This window comes from Bidens hawaiensis, unplaced genomic scaffold (genome assembly GCF_021521415.1).
Source record: "Bidens hawaiensis isolate Kalapana, Puna unplaced genomic scaffold, B.hawaiensis_p1.1 tig00008883_1, whole genome shotgun sequence".
Classification (NCBI taxonomy): Eukaryota; Viridiplantae; Streptophyta; class Magnoliopsida; order Asterales; family Asteraceae; genus Bidens; species Bidens hawaiensis.
Window position 1 is genome coordinate 795042 of NW_027491643.1, and position 24235 is coordinate 819276.

Consider the following 24235-nt stretch of genomic DNA (forward strand, 5'->3'; position numbering starts at 1 on the left):
ATACTTTCATAAATGTCAACAAACATCCTAAACTATAATATTTACACTTTGAACTCTATACTTTCCGAAATGATAATAGATACACAAAACTATATGATATTACACTTTTAGTCTTGTATTTTCTGATAATCAAAATCATTCTAAAACATTTTGAGTTAGTATACAAATAGAGTATAAACCGGGTATGTATGTATCTGACAAGCAAACGGTTCTGCCTAAGGCAAGAGTGGCGTAAATAATCCCATTGGACCTGTGACTCTTACCTGGGAATCCACTTGTTGGAGGTCACGCTTTTGGTTTAGAACATTCTAGTATGCGACACTCTAACTAATTTTGAAAATCAAAACTTAATCTAGGGCATCCCGTGACCGGTTCAACTAACTCTTGCTCGTGTTCGTGTTCATCCCTCAAGCAATGTGAGATCATATCCCCTTTTACATGCTTTTAAATGTTTTATACTTTGAGGTGGAAACATGCAACTTATTTATTCTATGTTTTATAAATGCTATTTGATTCAAGCTTTATTCATAATATTCATTGTGTGTGATCATTACGAGTATATACTTAATCGCATGTACAACCATTAACTTGTTAAGCCCGTGGTAGTATGATGATAGATCTATTGGCCTGACCCGCCCACTCAGGTCTCGGGTAGAAGCCTGTGTGTTCAGAATCCGAAGATCGTTAAACATTTAACATAATAGTCTAATCGTGGATTAGACGACTCGCTAATCGTGTAAGAGGTTTGGTTGTAATCACTAAAGTATATAAAGTAACTTAACACATATAAAATGTTTTCAACATAATACATATTTTTCTATTTAAAAACCTATGTTCTCACCAACTATTTTTAGTTGACACTCTCGCATGTTTTTCAGGTAATGGAAATTAAGGAAGATTCTTGAAGTTTCATATAGGGGATGAGTCAGACTTAGAAGTTTAATGAATAATTTGCTATGTCATAATTTTTATTTTGGATTATGTTTGTTTTAACAACTTGTTGGTTTATTTTAAGAAGAGTTTTTACATTTAATACCATGTGCATGATTACAATCTACGCACGTCCCAGCGTTTCTGCCTTCGGCCGGGGGGTGTGACAGAGGGTACCGGCTTTGACATGGTTTTCTGAAAGATCACCGGCTAAGGCAATAGCATTATGAAGGGTTTGCGGTTTGCTACTCATCACCGAGTTGCGGATTTGCATAGGAAAACCGCCGACATACTTGACAATAGCCCTTTCGAGGGGAGTGACCAAGTGGGGAACCAAGAGGCTAAGCTTCTGAAAGCGGTTGGAGTAGGCGGAGTTGTCACCACTCTCTTGCTTAAGTTCCCAAAATTCAGATTCGAGTTTTTGAAGTTCATGTTTTGGGCAAAAATTTTTCATCATGACTTCTTTTAGCTTGGTCCACGAGTAGGCCATAGCCACTTCCGCCCCATGGGTGAAAATCTCGCTATTCCACCAAGTGCGTGCGGTATCCTCGAACATGCTAGAGGCATACGTGGTCTTTTTGAGTTCAGGGCATTCACAAAGGGTAAACACACTTTCCATTTTCTCGAACCATCGCAACAAGGTAGTGGCACAGTTCGTGCCAAAGAATTGAGATGGGTTGGCACTAGTGAAATTTTTCAAAGCGAAAGGTGCGGGGTTGGGTGTGGTTTGAGTAACGGTGGGTTGGGTGGCTTGTATTTGAGTTATAAGTCCGGGAATCACAGCGGCGATTTCTTTTGCTACAATTGCGGCCATCCGACGACCGGAGCTCGGCTTGCGTGTTTAGCGACGAATTGGAGGCGTTCTAAAATAATACAAGAGGATTGTTATAAGTTTGGGGTAATTGATATAAGTATGAGGGAAAATGAGTAAATGTAGGGTTTTAATGATTGTGAATCCTAGAGTTATGAGGATGAGAATGTTAGTAAAAACTATTTTATACTTGAATCAAAAGATAAAATGTGTATATATTTATAAGTTTCAAACTTTTGTCATTCAAAAATTGGAGGTTTTGAGATATTAAAATTCATATATATAGTCGGGAAAATCGTACATGAACCACCATGATTTGATATCCCGAAAAATGAAAGTTGTATTAAATAATATGTGGAGTCGAACATGTGCACCTACCACCGCGTCTTTCATGTTGTTGACTCAAATCACGATAAGAACATATAATAAAAACGGAGATACAACGAGATGTTAAAAACACTTGTCCACGAACCACCGTTGTTTTTGTATTTTCAACACCAAAAATATAAGGAGGCAACCGGAACTCTTGCACTCGACAACTTAAAGTATTGACATGTATAACACGGTTCGTTGACCTGGAAAACGCACACTACAATTCAACCATCCCAGGTAAGTACATCACCTTCTATTCTTGGAATCTTTTTGTCAAATGGTCGTTTCATAGTGTTTCGCTTTCCATGATGGCTACAAACTCGATATAAATGCAACCTTTAAGGGATCTTAAATAACGAGATCCAAATTAAGTTTGTGATCCATAAAACACAATATAAAAACTAATGTTTTTGCGTTTAAGGTAAGGATACCTTGGAATAATATGAGAGTGTGTGCATGTGTATATTTTTGAAGGTTAAATGAAATAAATAAGAAATTAAATGTATAAGTGTAATGAACAATCAAGTAGTGTAACACGTATAAGTAACACGTATAAGGACCCTAAAGCAAAACTATACTAGGTCGTTGCGTCTAACCACCTATCTTATAGTCTTGGCTCTGATACCAATCTGTCACACCCCGACCAAAGGCGGCGGAACATGCCCGGGTGCAACGGATTGCCCAAGAACCCAAGACACTATTTAATCAACTCATTAATTTCATTCAATCACCAAAGTAATACATATTGTTCATACAAATAAACACCAAAATATAAGAAATAAATATTGTTCATTCTTCTAATAACCTAGCGGTATCAAAATAGAATGACGTCTTCAAACTCCAAATCAAGTAATAATCAAACTTGTAACAATGCATAAAATAATATTTGTCAACACGTATGTTGTTGAGAAATTTCATAGTTTTGAGTATATATAATATGAGCGAAATCCACAAACGTATATGAGACCATAAATAAAAGCATCAATCGTGGCATATAAAACATATGTAAATGAGGATCCTTTCTAATCGGTAGCAACCGACATACTTGGATAATGAGGCCCTATTCTACTAGCACAAGGCTAAGTAGTTAGGGGAGTGTATGATCATACTTATTGAGGCTCAACAACAACATAAAAATAAACACTCATGCACGTAAAGCATATGAGACATATAACATACAATATAGCAAGTATTCTAAGTATCATACACCCTAAAGTTTGTGGTTTGAGAAATGAGTATAATAAATCATTCATGTTTTGAATAAGTATGCATGTTACCCCCAAAATATAAAAGTGAAAATGGGGGATGAAATGCACTCATTTTAACTAAGTAACTTGAAAGATTGATTCACGAATAATCGGAGATCGGGTTAACGAGCAAGACCTAGATTAAACGGGTCTTAAATTAGTAGGTAGTCTTGGAAGAGTTTAAAGTAAAATATGACAAGTAAAGTAAATAAATGAAGTTTATGGTTTAAAAATGTAAATATTTGGGGAATTAAAGACATGTTCTAAAAAGTAAGTTTACTCAAAACCGGGTCTTGGTATTTCATTCATAAATATTACTTAACCTATGTTAAGTAACTTATGTGGGTTATAATGCACTATTGCAAGACCCTTGGTTATATAAATACCAAAACAAGGTTTTAATCGAGTGTTCGGATTTGTCAATTTGAGTCTAGATAATTAAGTAAACTCAAAGTCAACTTTCCAAAGTGATAAATGTTATGAGATAACTCAATAAAAATCAAAACACTTAACCAAGCATATAGTTCTATTGTGAAGAACCTTAACATTCGTTGAGCGAGTATTTGGTTTCACCGGTCCAAACTTGTTATAAGATCAAGTTGGATTCCGACACACCAAGTATGTTGATAAAATAACTTAAAATTAGTTTAAAATACATTCTTGAAGAAAAGATGAGTTTCGGTGGCCAAAAACACACTTGTGTGTCTTAAGCAAGTGAACTCAGTTTAGTTCAGTTTTGGTTCGGTCCTTGACTCGGAATGATACCGAGGATGGTTGCCACATACCCAAATACCATAGAACTATAAAAATGATTTTAGAATTTATAATATTCAAATCTTACATAAACATGTTTATTTAACTATTTAAAACAAAACTAGTAAACAAAACTATTTAAAACAAAACTAGTACACAAGAGTTCGGTCTTGGTTCGGTTCTCAACTCGGGATAAAACCGAGGCTAGTGACTTCATACCCAATACCATGGAACTCTTTAAACATGAATTAGAAACTAAACTATTTACAATATAAACAAGACTAGTAAAGCATTAAAGGAAAATAGTATAATCAAGGACTATAATGAGTATTCCATGAAGCCTTGCCTTGTAGCATATCACCTCAACCGACCATGGCCGAAGAAGATGAAAGCCGAAGGAAACAAGGGGTGCATATTATATATATGTTGTACCACAAGATTCAATTAGTAAGTAACAAAACAAAGTTAAAGATTGTTGTTGCTTGATTATTAAGAACCTTGAAGGTTAGGAATGGTGTTCTTTGTTTGAGAGAGAGAGAGGATGAAATGAGCAAGAGGAAATGAAAGGGATAAGTTTGTATATATAGGGTAGTGGTCAAAGTTATTTTTTATGATTTATATCAAGACTTGCATGTGTTTAAAAAGGTTTGAACAAGTCAAATAATATCAACAAGAGGTTAACAATTCGGATTATGTGAGCTGGTGAGCTAGGCCATGCGCGACTGGCCTTTCTCCCTTGGTCGCGCGGCGCGGTGTGGTCAGGGGTGGGGTGGGGTGGCCTGGTACGGTTTGCTTCGCGAGTCGTTTCGGGTCGTTTTCGAGGCGGTTTAATCATTTTAAAGACCATTAAAAGGTGTTTTTGAAATCCAAAAAGTAAAAGATAATCGTGAAACATTTTAAAACCCCATTATTTTACATTATCGAAAGATTCGGTTCGGGTCGGGTTTTGTTACAAATACAAATACAAAAAGAACCGAAAATGACGAATGTTACTTTCTCCCACTGTCTCCTCTCACACGGAACCTATCACCAATAATGACATTACTCACATATACTCAGAACCCATAGAAAATGATAATCCCATGCGTACCTGCTCCAAGGCCGGTATCATAAAACCCAGCCCTCAGTACAATCTCGTTGCCACCTCTAACGTCTCACATATCCCTACCTCGTATCTAAAAGAGTTATCGGACCCTAATTGGCTACGCACCATGAACGATGAATTTAGTGCTTTGCAGGGTAATGACACATGGGAGTTAGTTCCTCGACCGACAAACCAACCGGTAATACGAAGGATGTGGTTATTTCTACATAAAATTAAAGCTGATGGTACAATATAGAGATACAAAGCTCGTATTGTGTGTAATGATAAAAACACAGACAATCGAAACTGATTGTACTGAAACTTTTAGCCTAGTTGTTAAACTGGCAACTATATGCACGGTCCTCGCGTTAGTCGTTTCACGAGTTTGGCCGATCCATCAGTTGGATGTCAAAAACGCGTTTCTTCACGGCAATCTACAAGAAACAGTTTTTATGCAACAACCACCCAGGTTCATTGACCCGACACGGTCGAACCATGTTTGTGGGTTAAAGAAATCTCTCTACGGTTTAAAACAGGTACCTCGGCCATGGTACAACCGGTTTTCAACGTTGCTTATATCCATGGGTTTTCGCAACAGCTTAAGTGACACATCACTATTTATATATCAACGGGGGCCAGGAAAATCTTACTTACTTGCTCCTTTCTGTAGATGATATAGTACTTGCAACCTCTAATCAACATCTTCTCAATCTTATCATTGCCCGGTTATCTACAGAATTCGCAATGTCTAACCTAGGTCCTATACGTCATTTTTTGGGCATCACCGTCATAAGAGACAACTGTGATTTGTTTTTTATCTCAAGCCCAATATGCTCGTGATATTCTCCATCGGTCCTCCATGACTACTTGTAAACCTTGTAATACACCGGTAGACACCAACTCGAAGCTGAGTGCCACTGAGGGGGAACTTTTACCCGATGGCACCCTATATCGAAGTATTGTCGGAGCTCTTCAATATCTCACTTTCACACGACCAGATATCTCATATGTCGTTCAGTAGATCTGCCTGTTTATGCATGTGCCACGGGAATCTCATTTTACAATTATGAAACGTGTGTTACGCTGCTTTCGCATTACCATCGACCTCGGCCTTCGGATTTCGGCTTCTCCTGAGTAGTCTCTTACCGCTTATTCTGATGCTGACTGGGGGATTGCATCGCCTATGACCTTTTTATGTGTGTTTAACCAGCATCTTTTTTGTCATAATTGATTATTTCAATTCAATCTCACATCAATTTAATATTTTTTTGAAACGATGTGTAACCCTAATTTAAAAAAAACATGTTTTTTTTTGTAAATTGTTTATTTTGGGGCAATCATTATTCATATTACTCATTCGGCTTAATTGAAGTGATAGTGGGCTAAGGAACTGCAGTTAGCCTTAATTTAAGTATATGTATACTATTAATTTTTTTTACCCAAAACACAATTTGCAATGAGTTTTTGATTTATGTTATGTTTCCTTACAAAAGCATAACTGAAGTGATAGTGGGCTAAGAACTCTTGTTAGGAAGCAAACCGTTAGTAACGATTCAGTTTGATTCGCTTAAAATTTGAATGGTTCGTTTTCAGTTTTAATCAAGAATAAAAATCATTACAAACAGTTTGGCTTAAAAACCGTCATAACCGAGCCGTGAACACCTCTAGTGTTTGCTACAGTGTATATTTTTTCCTTTATACATCTAGTATTTTGTTGTTCAAATATACATGTGTTTTGCATTTATTATATATTTGTGGCTACTCAAGTTAGCGGTTTTTGCTTATTAACATTGTTATATGATGGATTCACTAAGTTGTTACTAGGACTTAAAGTTGTCTATTTTGTTGTTTTGAAGTTCTCTTTCTTAAATATACAAATAATTGAGTCACTTTTTTTTTGAAAGTAGATTAACATAAGTAGGCAATTAGATTATTATATAAGTGTTTTAAACATATATTTTGAGCGTTGTTTCTGTTTGTTTTAAGCATGTTTTTTGGAAGTATATTAACATAAGTATGGAATTATATAGGAAAATTGATGGATAATCAAATACGCAAGGTAGGTGAACTTGTGCGAGCCAGACAACTGCAAGCAGCTCACTTGATTTGCTTATTGGTGGCTTTCGTTGCACTACGTAGGCTGTCAACTAGAAATCGTGTTAATTTACCTCCTAGAGATGAAATTTTACAAAGACACTATGCTCGAGAAGAGATGTTACACGACCTTTTAAATGGCGGTAAATGCCGTGACCTTATTCGCATGAGTGAGAAATCATTTATGACATTGTGCAGTATCTTAAAGCGTGACGGTGGACTTCCACCAACTCAACTCATGTCAGTTGAAGAGCAAGTTGCAATTTTTTTGCATATTGTAGGTAATGATTTGAAAAATCGGTTGACCTCTTGGATAAACCATCGTTCTGTATCAACAACTAGTCGTTGCCTTCAAAGAGTTTTGAAAGTGATTATATCATTAGAAGGACGTTATCTTCAACAACCTAAAGGTGAAATTGTCCCGAAAGAAATTCAAGAAAAAAATAGATTTTATCCTTTCTTTAAGGATTGCATCGGTGCAATTGATGGAACACATGTTCGCGTTAAAGTACCTAATAAGGATGCTCCTAGATATCGTGGGCGTAAGGGATACCCGACAATAAATGTACTCGCCGCTTGTACATTTCACTTAAAATTTACATATATGCTAACTGTATGGGAGGGTACAACATCAGACTCTAGAACTATAAAGAACACATATACCAGAGATGATAAATTAGTAATTCCAATAGGTAATATCGTAAAACGAAAAATTAATTGTGTAATTATTAATTATAATACTAATTGCAACTTGTTTATAGGTAGATAGTGTTTAGTAGACACTAGTTTACCTCATACGAGTACCCTAATGGCACCATATAGAGGTGTTAGGTATCATTTGAAAGAGTACTCCGCTCGTGCCCCTCAGAATGCAAAGGAGTTGTTTAACCTTCGTCATGCATCATTACGCAACGCAATTGAACGAGCATTTGGTGTCCTAAAAAAGAGGTTTCCTATTATTAGAAGTACAACAGAACCCTTTTAGTCTTGCGAAACACAGTCTGGCATCTTTTTGGCATGCTGCATTTACATAACTTTTTACTAGATGAAGACCGTGACAAAAATCTTGAAGATGAGGTCATACAAGAAGTGTTAGGGGGACCACAAGAGGAAGAACGCCAAAATACAAGAGACATACGTTAAGGAAGTACCGAATGCGAACAACTAAGGAACTCAATTTCAACTAACATGTGGACTAACTATATGTTGTGTCCAAACGATGAAATTGATATGTCAAAGTAGTTTTAGGATATTACATAATAGAATTTCAATTTTATTTTGTATTGACTCTTATGGTTTTAATTAGTTTGTGATTTGGTTATTTATTAATTACTTGTGTGTGTGCATATAGAAATTCAAATTTAGCATATGCAACTATTTATATATTTACATATGTGAATTCTCTTTATGTTACCATGTAGAAAGTTATAATGAGCATACATGAGATAACTGCAAAGAAGGAAATACTAAAGTGGACAAAAAATATGGATAATGCATTCATACAAGCCATGTTAACGCAACAGGATAAAGGCAATAGGATTAATGGAAATATAACTACAAACGCATACAACAATATGGTTGAGGAGCTGAACACAAAGCTTCAAATGAATTTCTCGAAAAAACATTTAAAGAATCGATTAAAAACGTTGAAAGAGCATTTTTCCCAATGGTACGATTTGTTTTGCAGAACTTCATTGAGTGGGTTCTCATGGAATTCAACTACTCAATTAATTGAAGCAGGGGATGAAGTCTGGGAAAGATTAATAGAGGTATGCTTTAATTTAGGGGTGCTATTTTTGTTCATTATTCGGGTTGTTCGGTCGGGTTATATAGGCTGGGGTGTAAAACAAATTAACTCCAAGACTGATCCATGTTCAAGCGGGTTGATTGGTTTCCGGTTAAATGGATCGGGTTATAGTAGGCCAGGTTTTTGATCAAAAGATAAAAAAAAACTAAAAAGTTGACATACTAGATCAATAGATATTAAAAAAATAAACAATAGTTTTTATTTTGTAAAGATATATTATACAATGTTTGGAGTTTTTAAAGGGAGAATGACTTTCTTGATTTTTATGTCACTAGATATTAAAAATTAAAACATGTGTGTTGTAGTTTGTGTTGGTTGTTTTCGGGTTAGGATAGACCGGGTCTCGGGTCACCTCGGTCCGGATTTGGTTAAAAAGTCAGCCCTACTTTAATTATTTACTTTCATATTTAGATTATCACTTACAAAACTAATTATCTTGATTTTGTTAAACATTCGAAGCCTGATGCTGCAGTGTTGAAGATAAAGAAAGTATCAAACTTTAATGAAATGCTAGTACGTTTTGCAAGGGACAGGGCATCCGGTGCACAGGCTGAAACTGCAAAAGAGAGAAATGGCCGATTGCAGAGGATGGCAACGCTAACTTAGAAACAGTTCCAGAAGTAGATGATTTCTTAACTGCAAATGATGTAATGTTGGAGAGCCGGTATAATAATGATGATGATTTTCAAATAGCGCATCCTACGTCTCCTCTACATGAGCATTTTTCAAGTGAAAAGAAAATTAGGAGTAGAAAAAGAAAAGTTGAACAGGAAGATGAAGATTTAAGCTCTATGATTATGAAAACTGTTGGTAGTGTGGCTAATGCTATTTTAGAAGGCAATAAAATACTAGAAAGAGTTTATCATTAAGAGTACACGGGTGAAGAAATTTACAATGCATTGGAGCCGATAGGTTCAGAATCCCATGAAATACGAAGAGCTTTAAGGTACTTGGTGACCAACCAAGCAGACGCAAGGTCGTTATTTAGTTCTCCCCAGGTTCAGTTGGGTTTACTAAGAGATGTGATGGGTACCGGTAACTAAACGAATGCAGTTTATCTAGTTGAAGTTTTTTTTATAACTTTGTGCATTTATGACTTTTATTTACTTTTTCGGATATTTTACTATTTGTGTTGGATCTTGGGATTATTTCTGATTCAATTGCAATTCTTTTTAGCCCTCAATTAACTTCGGGTATGTTTTGGTGCTAAATTACGGTTGCAATTTTATATGTCTGTCACATATTTTGACTGCTGCTACTCTAAGTTATGTTTACATAAATAATTTGGTCTAATTACAGATGGGTTAAAATATTGCACAGAGGGGTTGACTTTTAATAAACTACCAAAACCTGATAGGTCCAAATTCCCACCTTGCTAGATTAAACTTTAAACAATTAATGTTTCCATTTTGGGCTATATTTATCATAAACGGTCTTGGTGCATTTTGCCATTAAATTACACATCTCTAACCTACTGAGGTAAATGTTTTCTTTGTGTTCATCTTAAAGAACATGAATTTAAAAATAAAATATTAGCTCAAGCTGTTGCTTAAAATTGAACATGAATTTTAAAATAAAACTAGTAACTCAACCTACACGTATTGCCGCGCATCAAGATGCTTATACTTGTTTGTAGTGTTGAGGCGCATCAACACGCTTATATGTGGTTGTAGTGCAACACGTATAGAAGTTTCAAGACACTAACAAACATCAATTTGAAACTGATCAAACCAAAATGGCAAACTTTTTACAATGACAAAGAATAAAAGCAATTTGACTTAAAACTTATGAGCCTAAAGTATTACTCTAATCACACAAAATATTCAAATTTGAAACAGAAACAAAGATCTTGCTTATCTTAGCTTTAGCGTCTAGCCATTGCTTACTCTTCAATCTAACTTTTCTTCTCGAGTCTCTCTCTACCCTTCTATGACATCACACTTTTCATCTCTCTATCCACATAATTGACCCAATTCCAGATCATCTTCTGTAACTTTTTGCATAATCTACCATATGAATGGCATCACTTCGTATTAGCATACATGTAATATTTATGTACCTAAATACAAATTATGAAATTCTTACCTTGAGTATTTTCAGCAGTGTTGATATTCCTCAAAAAAGCTACTTAAGAGTACGGTTTATATGCAAGTAAACCAAAATACATACTATATAAAATGGGAAAAAATCTACTACTTAGATTCGTAACTGGTTGGAAAATAGCAAAATCAAATCACCAAAATATACACTTCATAAAATGTAAAATAACCTACTTCTTAGCAAGCCACTTTGTTTCATAACTGGTTATAATGACAACGCCCAGGTTGGAACTTTACTACCTTTATCCAACACATATCAAATATGGCGGCATTGTCATGAGTAAGCCACTTGCATTTCGTCCCTTAAAAATAATAATTCAAAACTTCATTATAGCAAAAGAGGTCTCATCACATGTACACTTTCCCGCACTTAATCATAAGGATTTCACTACTAATCTAAAACATTTTATTCAATCTTTCATATATTCAAGTCAAACATAAATATAAATGTAAATACAAATAATAGTATTAATATATTCCTTTTGTATTTGTTTGTTACTGTCCTATTACTACTACTATGTCCTCATTTAGTCAATTATTAACAAACTACAATGAATACATATAGGTGTACATTTAACTGACCTAAATTACACATTCCAAATTACATCTAGTTTATTATATGAACTACAGAGAAGTGGGTAGGTTTCGGTGCTTTACCTACTGGTTGAGAAAATACGGCCATGTGAATATACAAATTGTTGCCTGGAGTAATATAAACTGATTTGTAACATCTGTTATCCTATATTTTACCCGTTCAAACCTGTCAAACCAACCTCTTTTAAGTATAACATTCATGCATTGTTATGTATTAACTATCATCAAACTTGTAGATAATATTTGTCTATAGCTTTAAAAAACTAAATACCTTAACAGAAAGTATGTGCAAGCCTTCAACGTCTCATCCTGAATAAATAAAGCAAAATTACATGACATTCCAAACACATGCATATGTAGGTCATTTGCGATTGTATAAAAAGATATACAATGCATTCTGGTATAAGAAATGACCAAATATCAGAAAAGGCAAACAACTGGTGCAAACTAAAGAAAACCAAAAGTTGAAAAGAGACCAAATTACTACATATTATAATAAAATATTATCGGGTACTGGTTTGGGGATTTACTCTTACAGTTAGAAACAACCTCTTGAAAATCATTTAGATACTAAATGTACCTTCGTGTTGAGCATACATATATACCATAAGGCACGTGATGGGCCTGGGATGGTCTAGCGTGGGCCGGTTAGCGTTTTCGGAACAACATGTTTTGAAACAATGAGGCAAACAACTAACTGCCTCATCATCAAATGTAAAGAAAACCTATTTCTTGTTGGCTAAATATAAACATCGTCATCAGAAACTTAAACTTGTTATAAGCTCAAAATGCAAAGATGACTCAAGCTTCCTTCAAACAATTAAAATTTTAAGAGAATGTACTTTTGAGTTGTTTCAATAAAACTTTTTGTCTTAATGCGACATTTGTACACCATTCTAAAAAAGTAGATATGAACAATCTGTTATTCTCAAAGAATAGAGGAATGCTAGAATTTTCAACCGGATATATCACAACCCAAGTATTGTTAGAATTTTGAAAGAACAGGCCTGATCATCCACTTCTTGCACTTTCTTCTCAATGACTCCAACTGTGATAAAAGAGCTTGAAGCTATAGTCCCAACCGATAAATGTTTCAAGTCCTGAACTACGCATTCTAAAGGAAGTATGAAGCACCAATCTACATGTAAAATTGAAGTTACATAAGTTTGGGGTTACACATGTATGCAACAATGAGAAAATAAAGTAAAAACGTAATAAGAATATGCCAAATATAACATTAGGTGTGGTTTACTTCATAAGAGAAAACGATGAATTGAAGTACCAAGGATATAAACTTGACATAAACAACAGAATGAAGCCCAACATGTTAAAAAATCTCAGGTTAAGACATCCTAATAACACATGACAACTGTAAGAAACATGCTCAATTCAATTAATGACTAAATTCATTGAGACATTTTAGCAAACACCTAGTGGGCGTTCCCGAAATGGGCCGATCATTTACTCACCTAACAACGACGTCTTCTTTAGATTGGAGTAAGCTGAAATCAATGAAGAAATGTAAGAATAAGGATGGTGATTAGTTCGCAATTCCAAAAACCCTAAATCGATAAGCAAGTCGGCAACATATAAGAATGTTTAAATCCTCCAATGAGGAAAAAGACACAGCAAAGGAGTCAAATACATCAAATTCTCAAGTTAAATTCTTTCTTTTTTGTCTGCAGTCAGTCAGCTGTTAGAAGTTGAACTTTAATAATATTTATCTATATTTTTGTTTTATATAACTACTTTATTAAGGAGCAGAATTATGGTGTTGCCAAGGGCACAATCAATCAATATGCTTAGCATGCCCATATTGTTTCAACTATGGATAAGTTGCTTTTTCATCAAAAGTAATCATAAACAAGATGTAAAGGTTCATGTATATCATTAGTGAGAACACTGACGAAGAATAATGCTTAACACTAATTCACATCTTGGTAATGGAAGCAAATTTTTACTCCAGCGGGGACTCTTAAGTGATCAATTTTACTAAAGGGCGTAATAGTAAAATTGTAGCTTTCTTTTCTTTTCATTCCGACTCGGGAACATATAAGAATGTTTCATTTCTTTTCTTTTCTTGAGTTTCATAAACTCTGGAACACAAAAAAAATTACATCTTCTCCTTTCTTTAGTTTCTTTTCTCTCATAATTTCTTTTCATTTCTTTTTCTCATTGAATGAAACTCGGGAACAGAGCGTTAGGAATTAGACTTTTGAGGAGTCATGACCCGTGTAGTTTTTCGGGTCAAGCCGGACTAAATCAATGAGAGCTCACCATTTACAAATAAAGTAGTATATTGGCTTTATTGGGGGTGGGGATCGACCTAAGCGTAACTCGTCGAATTTTATGTTAGACAATTATATATCAAGTTAGATTTGTAAAATTATAAAATTATATAGATAGTGATTTCTTTAACACTGCCAGTTACACATTAGGCTAAGGGTAATGGAGCTTGGTTGAGCCCCAGGTGAGCCAAGCAAAATCTAACACGTAGGCGATGACATGGCCATGGATCAAACCCCTCAACCAAGCCCCAGAGGGTGTAGTGGTCTAGGTGATCAGGGGCTTGATCCGGTTATTTATTTGTTTAATTATTTTAAAGAATACATTAAATAATAATATAAAACATTACATTAATAATAATATAAAACATTACATTGATACTAGTCTAATACAAGATCATCGGGTCTTCTATCCCACAAATGCTCGACCAACTCATGCCGAACGTTGCCGTGTAACTCACGGCTCTTGATGATATTTATGTTGGCGAGTCGTTATTCATTGGTGATCGTCGATTCTTGTCTTGGAATATCACCTTGGTAGTTTTGACAAATAGCTTTACCCTCGTCTTCTAGTATCATGTTATGTAGGATTATACACGTGATGACGACTTCCGTTATCTTCTCCCTTGTCCAACATCTTATTGGATTCGCCAACATTGCCCATCTTTTCTTCAGGACTCCAAACGCCCTTTCAATATCTTTCCTTGCCGATTCTTGTTTCTTCGTGAAGTACTTTCGTTTGTCAGAAACTGGAGACGCGTAAGCTTGAACAAGTATCCCCCATTCGTTGTAAATACCATCAACGAGGTAGTACCCGTACTTGAAATGTTCTCCATTTGCAAAAGAACGCATGCCAAATCCAAAGAACGCATGCCAAATCATCGATTATCGGTGACTGATCGATAACATTGAGGTCATTATTAGACCCGGCAACCCCAAAGAACGCATGCCAAATCCAAAGATCCTGTGACGCCACCGCCTCAAGTACAATAGTAGGGCCGGGGTGATCACCTCGATGGAATTGACCTCGCCAAGCAGTGGGACACATAGCCAACCAACATGCATACAATCAAGGCTACCGAGCATCCCGGGGAAACCATGCTTTTCACCGTGCACCTTGTATATGCGTTGGATATCATACATTGTTGGTCTACGTAAGTATCTCCGCTTGTATAGCGATATGACCCCTAAATATAATTATTAAAGTTATATAAGTTATGTAAATATTTGAAAAATATATAAACAAACGTAAAAAAATATATACCTCTACAAAAGTGGTTAAGCGCATCGCGTCCGGTCTTTTTAGCCATTTGTAGATACTCGTCCAACATGTCCGATCCAACACCATACGCTAGTTGCCAAAGAGCAGCGGTAATTTTTTAAGTAACCGTGAATCCGGGCTTGCCTCTAGCGTCATCCCTTTGTTGAAAATACTCAAAGTGCTCCGGCAAGTCATTTGCTAGACGCATGAATAATCGTCTAGTCATTCGAAAACGGGTTCTAAAACTATCCTCACCATATGTGGGATTGGGACTAAAATAGTGATGTATCAAAGTTTCGTTAGCGGTCTTTCGATCACGAATACGCGGTTGACAGAACAATGGGGCTCGCGGGCGATTTTGATCTCTCAAAAAGCTTACCGTCGTTTGAACCGCTTGACAAGTGAGTTCGTCTTCTTCGGTAGAATAGGAAGACGATGACGACGATGCCATTTATAAATATATAAATAGAAGTTTTGATAGAGAAAATGTATGGTTTGAGTTTTTATAGAAAGTATGGATTTGTATTTATAGGTAAAAAAAATAAAGAAAAATAAATAAATATTTATGATTGACCAACGGTAAAGTTGACAAGTCAACTCTCCTCCAACGGCTACTTTGCCCCGCGGCCACAGCCACGCGGCCCAACTGTGCCCGCCTTCACCTGAGAGGTGTAGTGGTGTTCGCGAGCCACGTAGGCGGCCGCGCCCACCGCTCACCCCACTACCCTCAGGCTTATTGGATATAAAACTTGCAATATTATCAAAATGGTCGGGGTGATTGGCACGTGACAGGGCAAAATACTATAGTGGAAGCAGTAGCCTACTAACCACCTGTACCAACAATCCATCCAATAAACCCTAACCGGAATAACTGTTGTTCTGTTTTCCGATGACTCCAACAACCACCACCCTGGTGAATAATAATAACAATCATCCGTTGATGCACAACAGCAGCAGCTGCTGCTACTCATCCGCTTATTCACTACTGTTGAAGAAACGCGTACATCATCGATTCTCCTCCTCCTCAAACACTTATTCTGCCCCAATCAGGGCCCTTTCTACGGTAATTTACTCCCTCTCTCTCTCTCTCTATTCCTTTTCATGCTAATGTTGTTTTCTAAATCATACATAATAAGGACGACACAACCCGAACCCAACACGAAACAAAAAAATAAAAATAAATTTCACATGAGGACCGATAACCGATATCCCACCGATATTGACTGCATAGCCCAACACGATTGACACCCTTAGATACATCAAATGTGGTTCTGTCATTGTTATTAAATTTAAAAAGGCATTGGTTGAAGTTGTTAATATATTTTTTAAACAATAAATGTTCAATGCCGGTTCGGTTTACTGTTCTAGGTTCCAAACTTGTTAAAACTGAATGTTGAACCAAACCATACATATTTCAATCAGTTAAACAAGTTGTTTTTTATTGGTTTCAGCGGTTCGTGAACATCCCTATTCGAAACACATCTTCAGGTTATTATATGTTTTATGAATTATGATGAAATGTGCATCTAATTTTCTCTTATGTGTTTGCAGCCAGTGAATGTTGAAACTTCTGTTGGGACCAAAAGAAGTAAGGTTGAAATATTCAAAGAACAAAGCAACTACATACGGTACCCTCTTAACGAGGAACTATTAACCGACACACCTAATATTAACGAGGCCGCAACCCAACTTATCAAGTTCCATGGAAGCTACCAACAATACAATCGAGACTAGCGAGGCACCAGATCATACTCGTTTATGCTCCGTACCAAAAACCCGTGTGACAAAGTTTCCAACCAACTGTACCTTGCAATGGATGACCTTGCTGACCAGTTTGGAATCGGAACCCTTCGGTTAACAACCCGACAAACGTTTCAACTTCACGGAGTCATCAAAAAGGACCTTAAAACGGTTATGAGTACCATTATTAGAAACATGGGGTCCACACTCGGCGCGTGTGGCGATCTTAACAGAAATGTTCTTGCGCCTGCGGCTCCTTTTGTTGAAAAAGATTATCTTTTTGCACAACAAACAGCTGATAACATTGCGGCACTTTTAACACCTCAGTCGGGGTTTTATTATGATATGTGGGTGGATGGGGAGCAGTTTATGACTGCAGAACCGCCTGAAGTTGTGAAAGCACGTAATGATAATACTTACGGGACAAATTTTGTAGATTCGCCTGAGCCGATATATGGAACGCAGTTCTTGCCTAGGAAGTTTAAAGTGGCAGTTACTGTGCCGACTGATAACTCTGTTGATCTGTTTACAAATGACGTTGGTTTTGTGGTTGTGTCTGATGATAATGGCGAGCCTCAGGGTTTTAATATATACGTATGGCACTTACTCGTTTAATTATATGTTTTGTGTTAAGTGTATATTAGATTGTTAGTATTAGGGTTTATTTGTGTTTAGCGAACGGGCCTGAGTTAGGTTTATTAACGGTTTCTATTTCTGGTTTTCTGCACGAATTTTGGTTCCAGTCTAGTTTACTTGGTCACGTATTCAAGTTTTATTTGTAAAACGTTGGACATGATTAACATCTATATTCCAACTTGAAAGGTAGGGCTGTAAACGAACTGAAAGTTCAGTGAACCGCTTGGTGGGAAGTTTGTTTATGTTTGCTAGCTTAATAAATGAACGAGCATGGACAAAGAATATCATTCGATTAATTAGATGAATGAAGATAAACAGCTGCCGCGTTCGTTTAGTTGTGTTTGTGAACATTTGGCATTGTGTTCGTTCATGTTCTTCGTTTAGGTTCGTTAATTTTCGTTCGTATACGTTCAGTTATGTTCTTTAATCTTGTTGAATTACGTCCTTTTGTTTATGTTTGGTCATTAAAGGTTTTTTTAATGTATTTTTATTTTTTGTTTATTATATCAAGTATTGTAAATAACTATTTCAAGTATTTAACTTTATGTAGGTGATTATGTCCAATGCTTGAGTTCAAGAATGTTGGTTTTTATTTTTCGAATTAATACATGTTTGTTTGTGTTCATTTGTTGGTTTATGTCAGTTTGTGTTCGTTTATGAAGTTAGAGAACGAACACAAACGAACATGAACACAATCATTTCTTTAATGAGCGAAAACGGGCAAATGGTTTCATTCGGTTATATGTTTGTAAACCGTCCGTTTGTAGTACAACAACAACCATACCCAGTAAATCCCACCCATAGCAAAGCTACTAGTAGGGTCTGGGGAGGGTGGGATGTAGGCAAACCTTACCTCTATCCTTGAGGATCGAGAGGCTGCTTCCAGAGAGACCCCAGGCTCAAAGAACGAACACTAACAATGTATCGTTCGCTTTGGTTCAGTTCGTTTACAACCGTAAGGAGTATTAAATATATATTATAGATTATTTGTATTACGGTTAAATTGTCTTTATCCCACTGGCTCCATTTAGGTTTCCTTAGGGTTTGTTTTCTTGTTTCTTACTTGTATATACCGAGGGTTCTTCATTCTATTTACATGATTCAGTTAAAATGTATTTTATTGCTTTACATTTTTGTGTTCAGGTTGGTGGTGGTATGGGAAGAACACATAGGATGGAAACCACTTTTCCTCGCCTTGCAGAGCCCATAGGCTATGTTCCTAAAGATGATATTTTGTATGCAGTGAAGGCTATCGTTGTCACACAACGAGAAAATGGTAGACGAGATGACCGAAGGTATAGTAGAATGAAGTATTTGATAGATTCTTGGGGAATCGAGAAGTTTAGGACAGTTGTTGAACAATATTATGGAAAGAAGTTTGAACCTACACGCGAGTTGCCCGAATGGGAATTCAAAAGCCATCTAGGATGGCATGGGCAGGTATATTCCATTTTAAAAGTCTTGTAATACTCGGTAAGTTAATGCTTTTAGTTCATCAGTTGGTTACTTGAAGGTTATTTGTTGCAGGGTGACGGTCTTTTGTTTTGTGGGCTTCATGTTGATAGTGGTCGGGTTAAAGGGGTAACGAAGAAGACGTTACGGGAAATAATTGAGAAGTTTAAGTTGAATGTGTGCATCACACCGAACCAAAACATCGTTCTTTGTGATATTCAGCCTTCTTGGAAACGCCCGATTACTGTAGCTCTAGCACAAGGTGGTCTGTTGGTAAGATATCTGTTTTCACATATTTATGTGGAATAAGATACAAATAAACACACACACACACACACACATAGACGTATATGCGCACATAGACACACTTATTTATATATTAATTTATAATTATAAATAAATAAGACTTCATACATATACATATTACTTATTTAAATATTAATTTATAAGATATCTGTTTTCACATATTTAAAGAGATATATCGTTTAAATGTCTTTATTTTGAAAGCAAAGAGATCAATATATATTGTTTGCATTTGCATGTGGAAATACAAAGAACGTATGCGTTCTTTTCTTTTTTCTGGCATTCTTTTTTTTTTCTGAATCGTTTGTATGAAGTAGTAAATTATTATTAGAGTTTACTATCCAAATCGTCCCTGTGGGTTGGCTCAAGTAACACATTTGTTGTAACAAGTTTGGGGTTTAACACTAACTTCGATCTTCTGTTAAGTTTGGATAAATTGACCAAAATGCCCTTTTTAACCAGCGGGACCATTTTGTGTAATTAACTATTATTAATATTATTTGGAGGTACCATGATCAATGAGTCTGTCATAATCTTCTATATTACAATCAATTTACAAATGTTTCAATTATCTTTTTCATAGGTTTTTGTCGGTTGCAATGAAAATCACTTTAAAAAACGATATTAATACAAACATTGGGAATTGTTATTTTTGGCAGCCCCCTACCTATGTGGAACCACTTAACATAACTGCAATGGCATGCCCGGCCTTACCTCTATGCCCTCTTGCCATAGCCGAAGCCGAGCGAGGAATTCCTGATCTCCTTAAACGTGTTCGAGGTGTTTTTGAGAAGGTATCTCCCTCTACAATTAATTTTGTTTATCTGATAAACTTTATCATATTTCATGTTACGTATATACACAATTCATTGTGTTTATAAATGGGCTAATTCCATAAAAAAAGTCCGTCAACCTAGTTTTGGTTTATTAAAGTCCCTCAACTTGTGTAAAAGTACATGTAAAAGCCACTAAACTTATTTTGTATATAAGTCACTAAACTAATTCACGTAAATGAACAAACACATTTAATTAACAGAACACAATTTTTTCTTCATGTTTCTTCATTTATTAAACAAATGTACGTAAGCGAACTTTCTGCTGGATGTCTGGTTTGTGTACAGCCGTATATTAAAGTCTTAAATTGCCCTAAATTTGATTTAAGTGACATTCAACATTTTTGTAAAAAAGAAACACTATACCATCTTATTTTATAACCAAATTCAAGAGTTAACAAATCATTATTTTAAAAAAATTTCATGAGTACGTGCTTTTTAGGCGACTTTAGTGATTTCAACATATAAGAGTTAGTTTAGTGTCATTTTGTGTATCTTTTACAAGCTGAGGGACATTAATACACCAAATTACGTTGAGGGACTTTTTCATGAAAAATAACAAAGTATGTTGGGTTTTTATGTATTAATTCTTTAGAATTTGCATATAATCCTTATTAACAGGTTGGTCTACCATATAATGAATCCATAGTAGTAAGAGTTACGGGTTGCCCTAATGGCTGTGCTCGACCCTACATGGCTGAACTTGGGTTAGTTGGTGACGGTCCCAATAGCTATCAGGTACTTTTACCTTTGTTACCATTTTCATATTTTTACTATTATCTTTGTTTCCTTTGCTAAAATGTTATACATTAAATTAAAATTATTTTATAAAAGATTTGGCTCGGGGGAACACCGGCTCAAACTACATTAGCAAGAACTTTCAAGAACAAGGTTAAGATTCAGGACCTTGAGAAGGTTTTTGAACCTTTATTCTACAGCTGGAGATTGAAGAGGAAATCAAAAGAATCATTTGGTGACTTCACAAATCGCATGGTGAGATATGTGTACAAATAAGTTTTAAAGGGCGGTAAGGGTGTGCATGGTTTTGGGTTCAAACTGAATTAAAAACCAAGAGTTTGGTTTTTGAGTTTTTGAAAAGCATTCTGTCATTAGTTGTTTTGGCTCCTGAGAATGAAATATACAAAGTAGATGGATTAACTTTTAACTCCAAACAAATACGTAGCTAATCTCTTATTAGGGTTCGTGGTGTTCAAGTACACGATTGCTTAGTTTGTTAAACATATTTACACGTAGACCCTTATCTTTAAGTACACTATTGCTTAGTTGGTTAAACATATTTAACTCTTGTCCTTACACTATTATGACGGTAACTTTTTAGGTTTTGGTTATTTTAATTTTTGGTTTGGTTTCGGTTTTTGTTATACCATTTGGGCTTGCAAATTTTGGGCCGAAAAAATTGGCCCAAATTAATGAATTTTGGTTTAGATCTTTTTAGTTATTTATTATTCATCCCGTTAAAAATATCTGGGCTATACTGTTTATTAAATTCTTATAAATGACTTAATTTTCAAATTTAAAAATGAAAATGTATTAAGTATTACCTAACATTCAATTTTAAAAATGAATGCATTTGACTCTTTTCTGTTTTCTGGTTTTAATCACATACTAAACTGAACTGAACCGAAAATCCGGTCTTTACAAAAACATATAACCAAACTGTTGCTTTTTGTTTGGGTTCAATAACTCCGGTTCCATACACACCGTTACAGTTCAAAAGTTCAATGTATAATTTTTGTGTGCGTTGAAACAGGGATTATGGCAAAACACTATTTGTCAATTTCATTAGTACATTTTATTATATGACCATTATACGTCTTTTCTTTTTGTTTAACATTATTAATACATTTAGTTATATGACCATTATAGGCCTTTTCTTTCTGTTTAACATAATTAATACATTTAATTATATGACCATTCAAGGCCTTTTCTTTCTGTTTACACTTGAAGTGTCATAACCCAAATCCTTGCATAACTATGACGATGTGCATATTTGATATTATGACTTTTAGTTGGGTAAATATGCTCTTCAGGTTTTGAGGGGTAATATGAAATTTTATACTAATATATATGTGAATGTTTGTACATATATACTAGGGGTTGTTTATGAGCCTAGCTGAGCCAAAGTCCGCTCATCATAGTTGTCAATAATGGTGATAGCAGGCGCTATAGCGCGCTACATAGCGATGCGGCTATAGGCCGCTGTATAGTAAATAGCGGTCATTCAGTGTGATTATAGCAGTTTTTAGGGTTTATTTTTAGTTTTATTTTATTTTTTAATATAAAAAATTGTAGAAACCTATATTTTACGCTTGTTTATCGACTAAACAGCCGCATCTTCCACAAGTTCCACCGTAAAAGCTTATTTTGTGAATATAAACCCTAATTATTTGCTTAAAAATTTTATACTCCTTTATCGCTAAATATGAAATAGCGGTCGCTATTTAGCTCTTCGCTACGTAGCATATAGGTGACCCGCCGCTATTTACCGATATTCGCTATTGACAACAATGCCGCTCATGCTCGGATTGATTTGTAAACAAGCTGATTTTGAGCTAGCATTTTCGAACTCTTTTCAAATGGGTTTCAAGCCTAGAAAACCTAAACGTAAAAGCTAAACACAAAAACTAAACCCTAAAGCAAAACCAACATTTCTCGTTTTTTTTTAACAAGGACGACGAGGGAAACATTTTAGTTGTTTTACTTTTTTTTTTGTTTGATTTATATTCTGAGTTATTATTTTCTTTTGGTTGATTTTTTTGGTGGGGGTTTTAAATTCCACCCTTCTCATTTTTGAAACCCTTTGCATTTTAATCTTAGTTTACCCTATGTTTATATATCTTTAATTAGCTCGTGGATTGAAGCTCGTTTCCAAATAATTTGAGCCGAGCTGGCTCAGTTTGTAAACGAGCCAAACCGAGCTCGACGGGGGTTTGTAGACGATCCAAGCCGAGCTGACTCGTTTTTTGTAACAAGTTGATTTTGGACAAACTTTGAGCTATTTGGACAATCCTATATTGACATGTCAAGCATAGCTTGCATTTTCATTAAATGTGCCGAAATTGACACCTCATTTTAAGTAAATCGATTATTTATTTGTTGGAATAATCTGTGTTCATATGTTTGCAGGGATTTGAGAAACTTGAGGAAATAGTTGACAAGTAGACGGGTGTCCCAAAACCGTCATCCCGACACTACTTGAGGGTTTTTACTGACAAGGAAACTTATGAAGCCGTAGACGCGCTTGCAAAGATTGAAAATAAGAATGCTCATCAGTTGGCAATGGAGGTCATCCGCAATTTCGTTGCTTCCCAACAAAATGGCAAAAGCCAGTAAAACATCATCAGTATGTTTTAATTCAAATTTGTTTTGGCATGTTTTTCCAGTTGTTGTGAGCACACTATACCTGGTTTTGAGTCTTAGGGACCTGATCCTTTGTTCTGTTATATTCCAAGTGAGTTGGATTAAAATTGGACTGTATGGTGAGCAGATCTTGGTATTTTCAAGTTAAAAGAGCCAAGCCGTGCCTGAGTTTGTTAAGGCTCGAGCTTGAGCTCAGCTCGTTTATTTTTTTATGAATTATTTAATTATTATATTTGTATATTTTATTATTATTTACATATATATTAATATTATAATTTTTATAAAATATAATATATATTACTTAATTTTTATATCATAATTTTATACATAATAAAATATTTTATTAGTATTTTAGAAAGCTCAAGCTTGGTTAAGCTAGCATACGAGCGGGTTGGATCGTTTACACCCCAATTTTGAAGTTGGGTCTGGCGGTCGGGCCGGGACTGAGTTTTAATGTTTTGGTATATGAATCTTGACTTTGAGTGTCTCAGTTTTTTTTGTTGGACACAAATCTGGGAGGATTTTGTGGATTAAAATATCAATTTATGTTTGA

At 35.4% G+C, this 24235-nt stretch overlaps 1 pseudogene across 1 annotated transcript; it reads left to right on the forward strand.

The window, feature by feature from the left end:
• The first annotated feature begins 16277 nt into the window (after positions 1-16277).
• On the forward strand, positions 16278-23946 carry LOC143530284 (sulfite reductase 1 [ferredoxin], chloroplastic-like; annotated as a pseudogene). The gene is made up of 8 exons (XR_013134830.1): positions 16278-16400; positions 16889-17671; positions 18857-19153; positions 19241-19438; positions 20128-20262; positions 20923-21039; positions 21136-21294; positions 23449-23946. The product of XR_013134830.1 is annotated as a sulfite reductase 1 [ferredoxin], chloroplastic-like (transcript).
• The last annotated feature ends 289 nt before the right edge of the window (positions 23947-24235 follow it).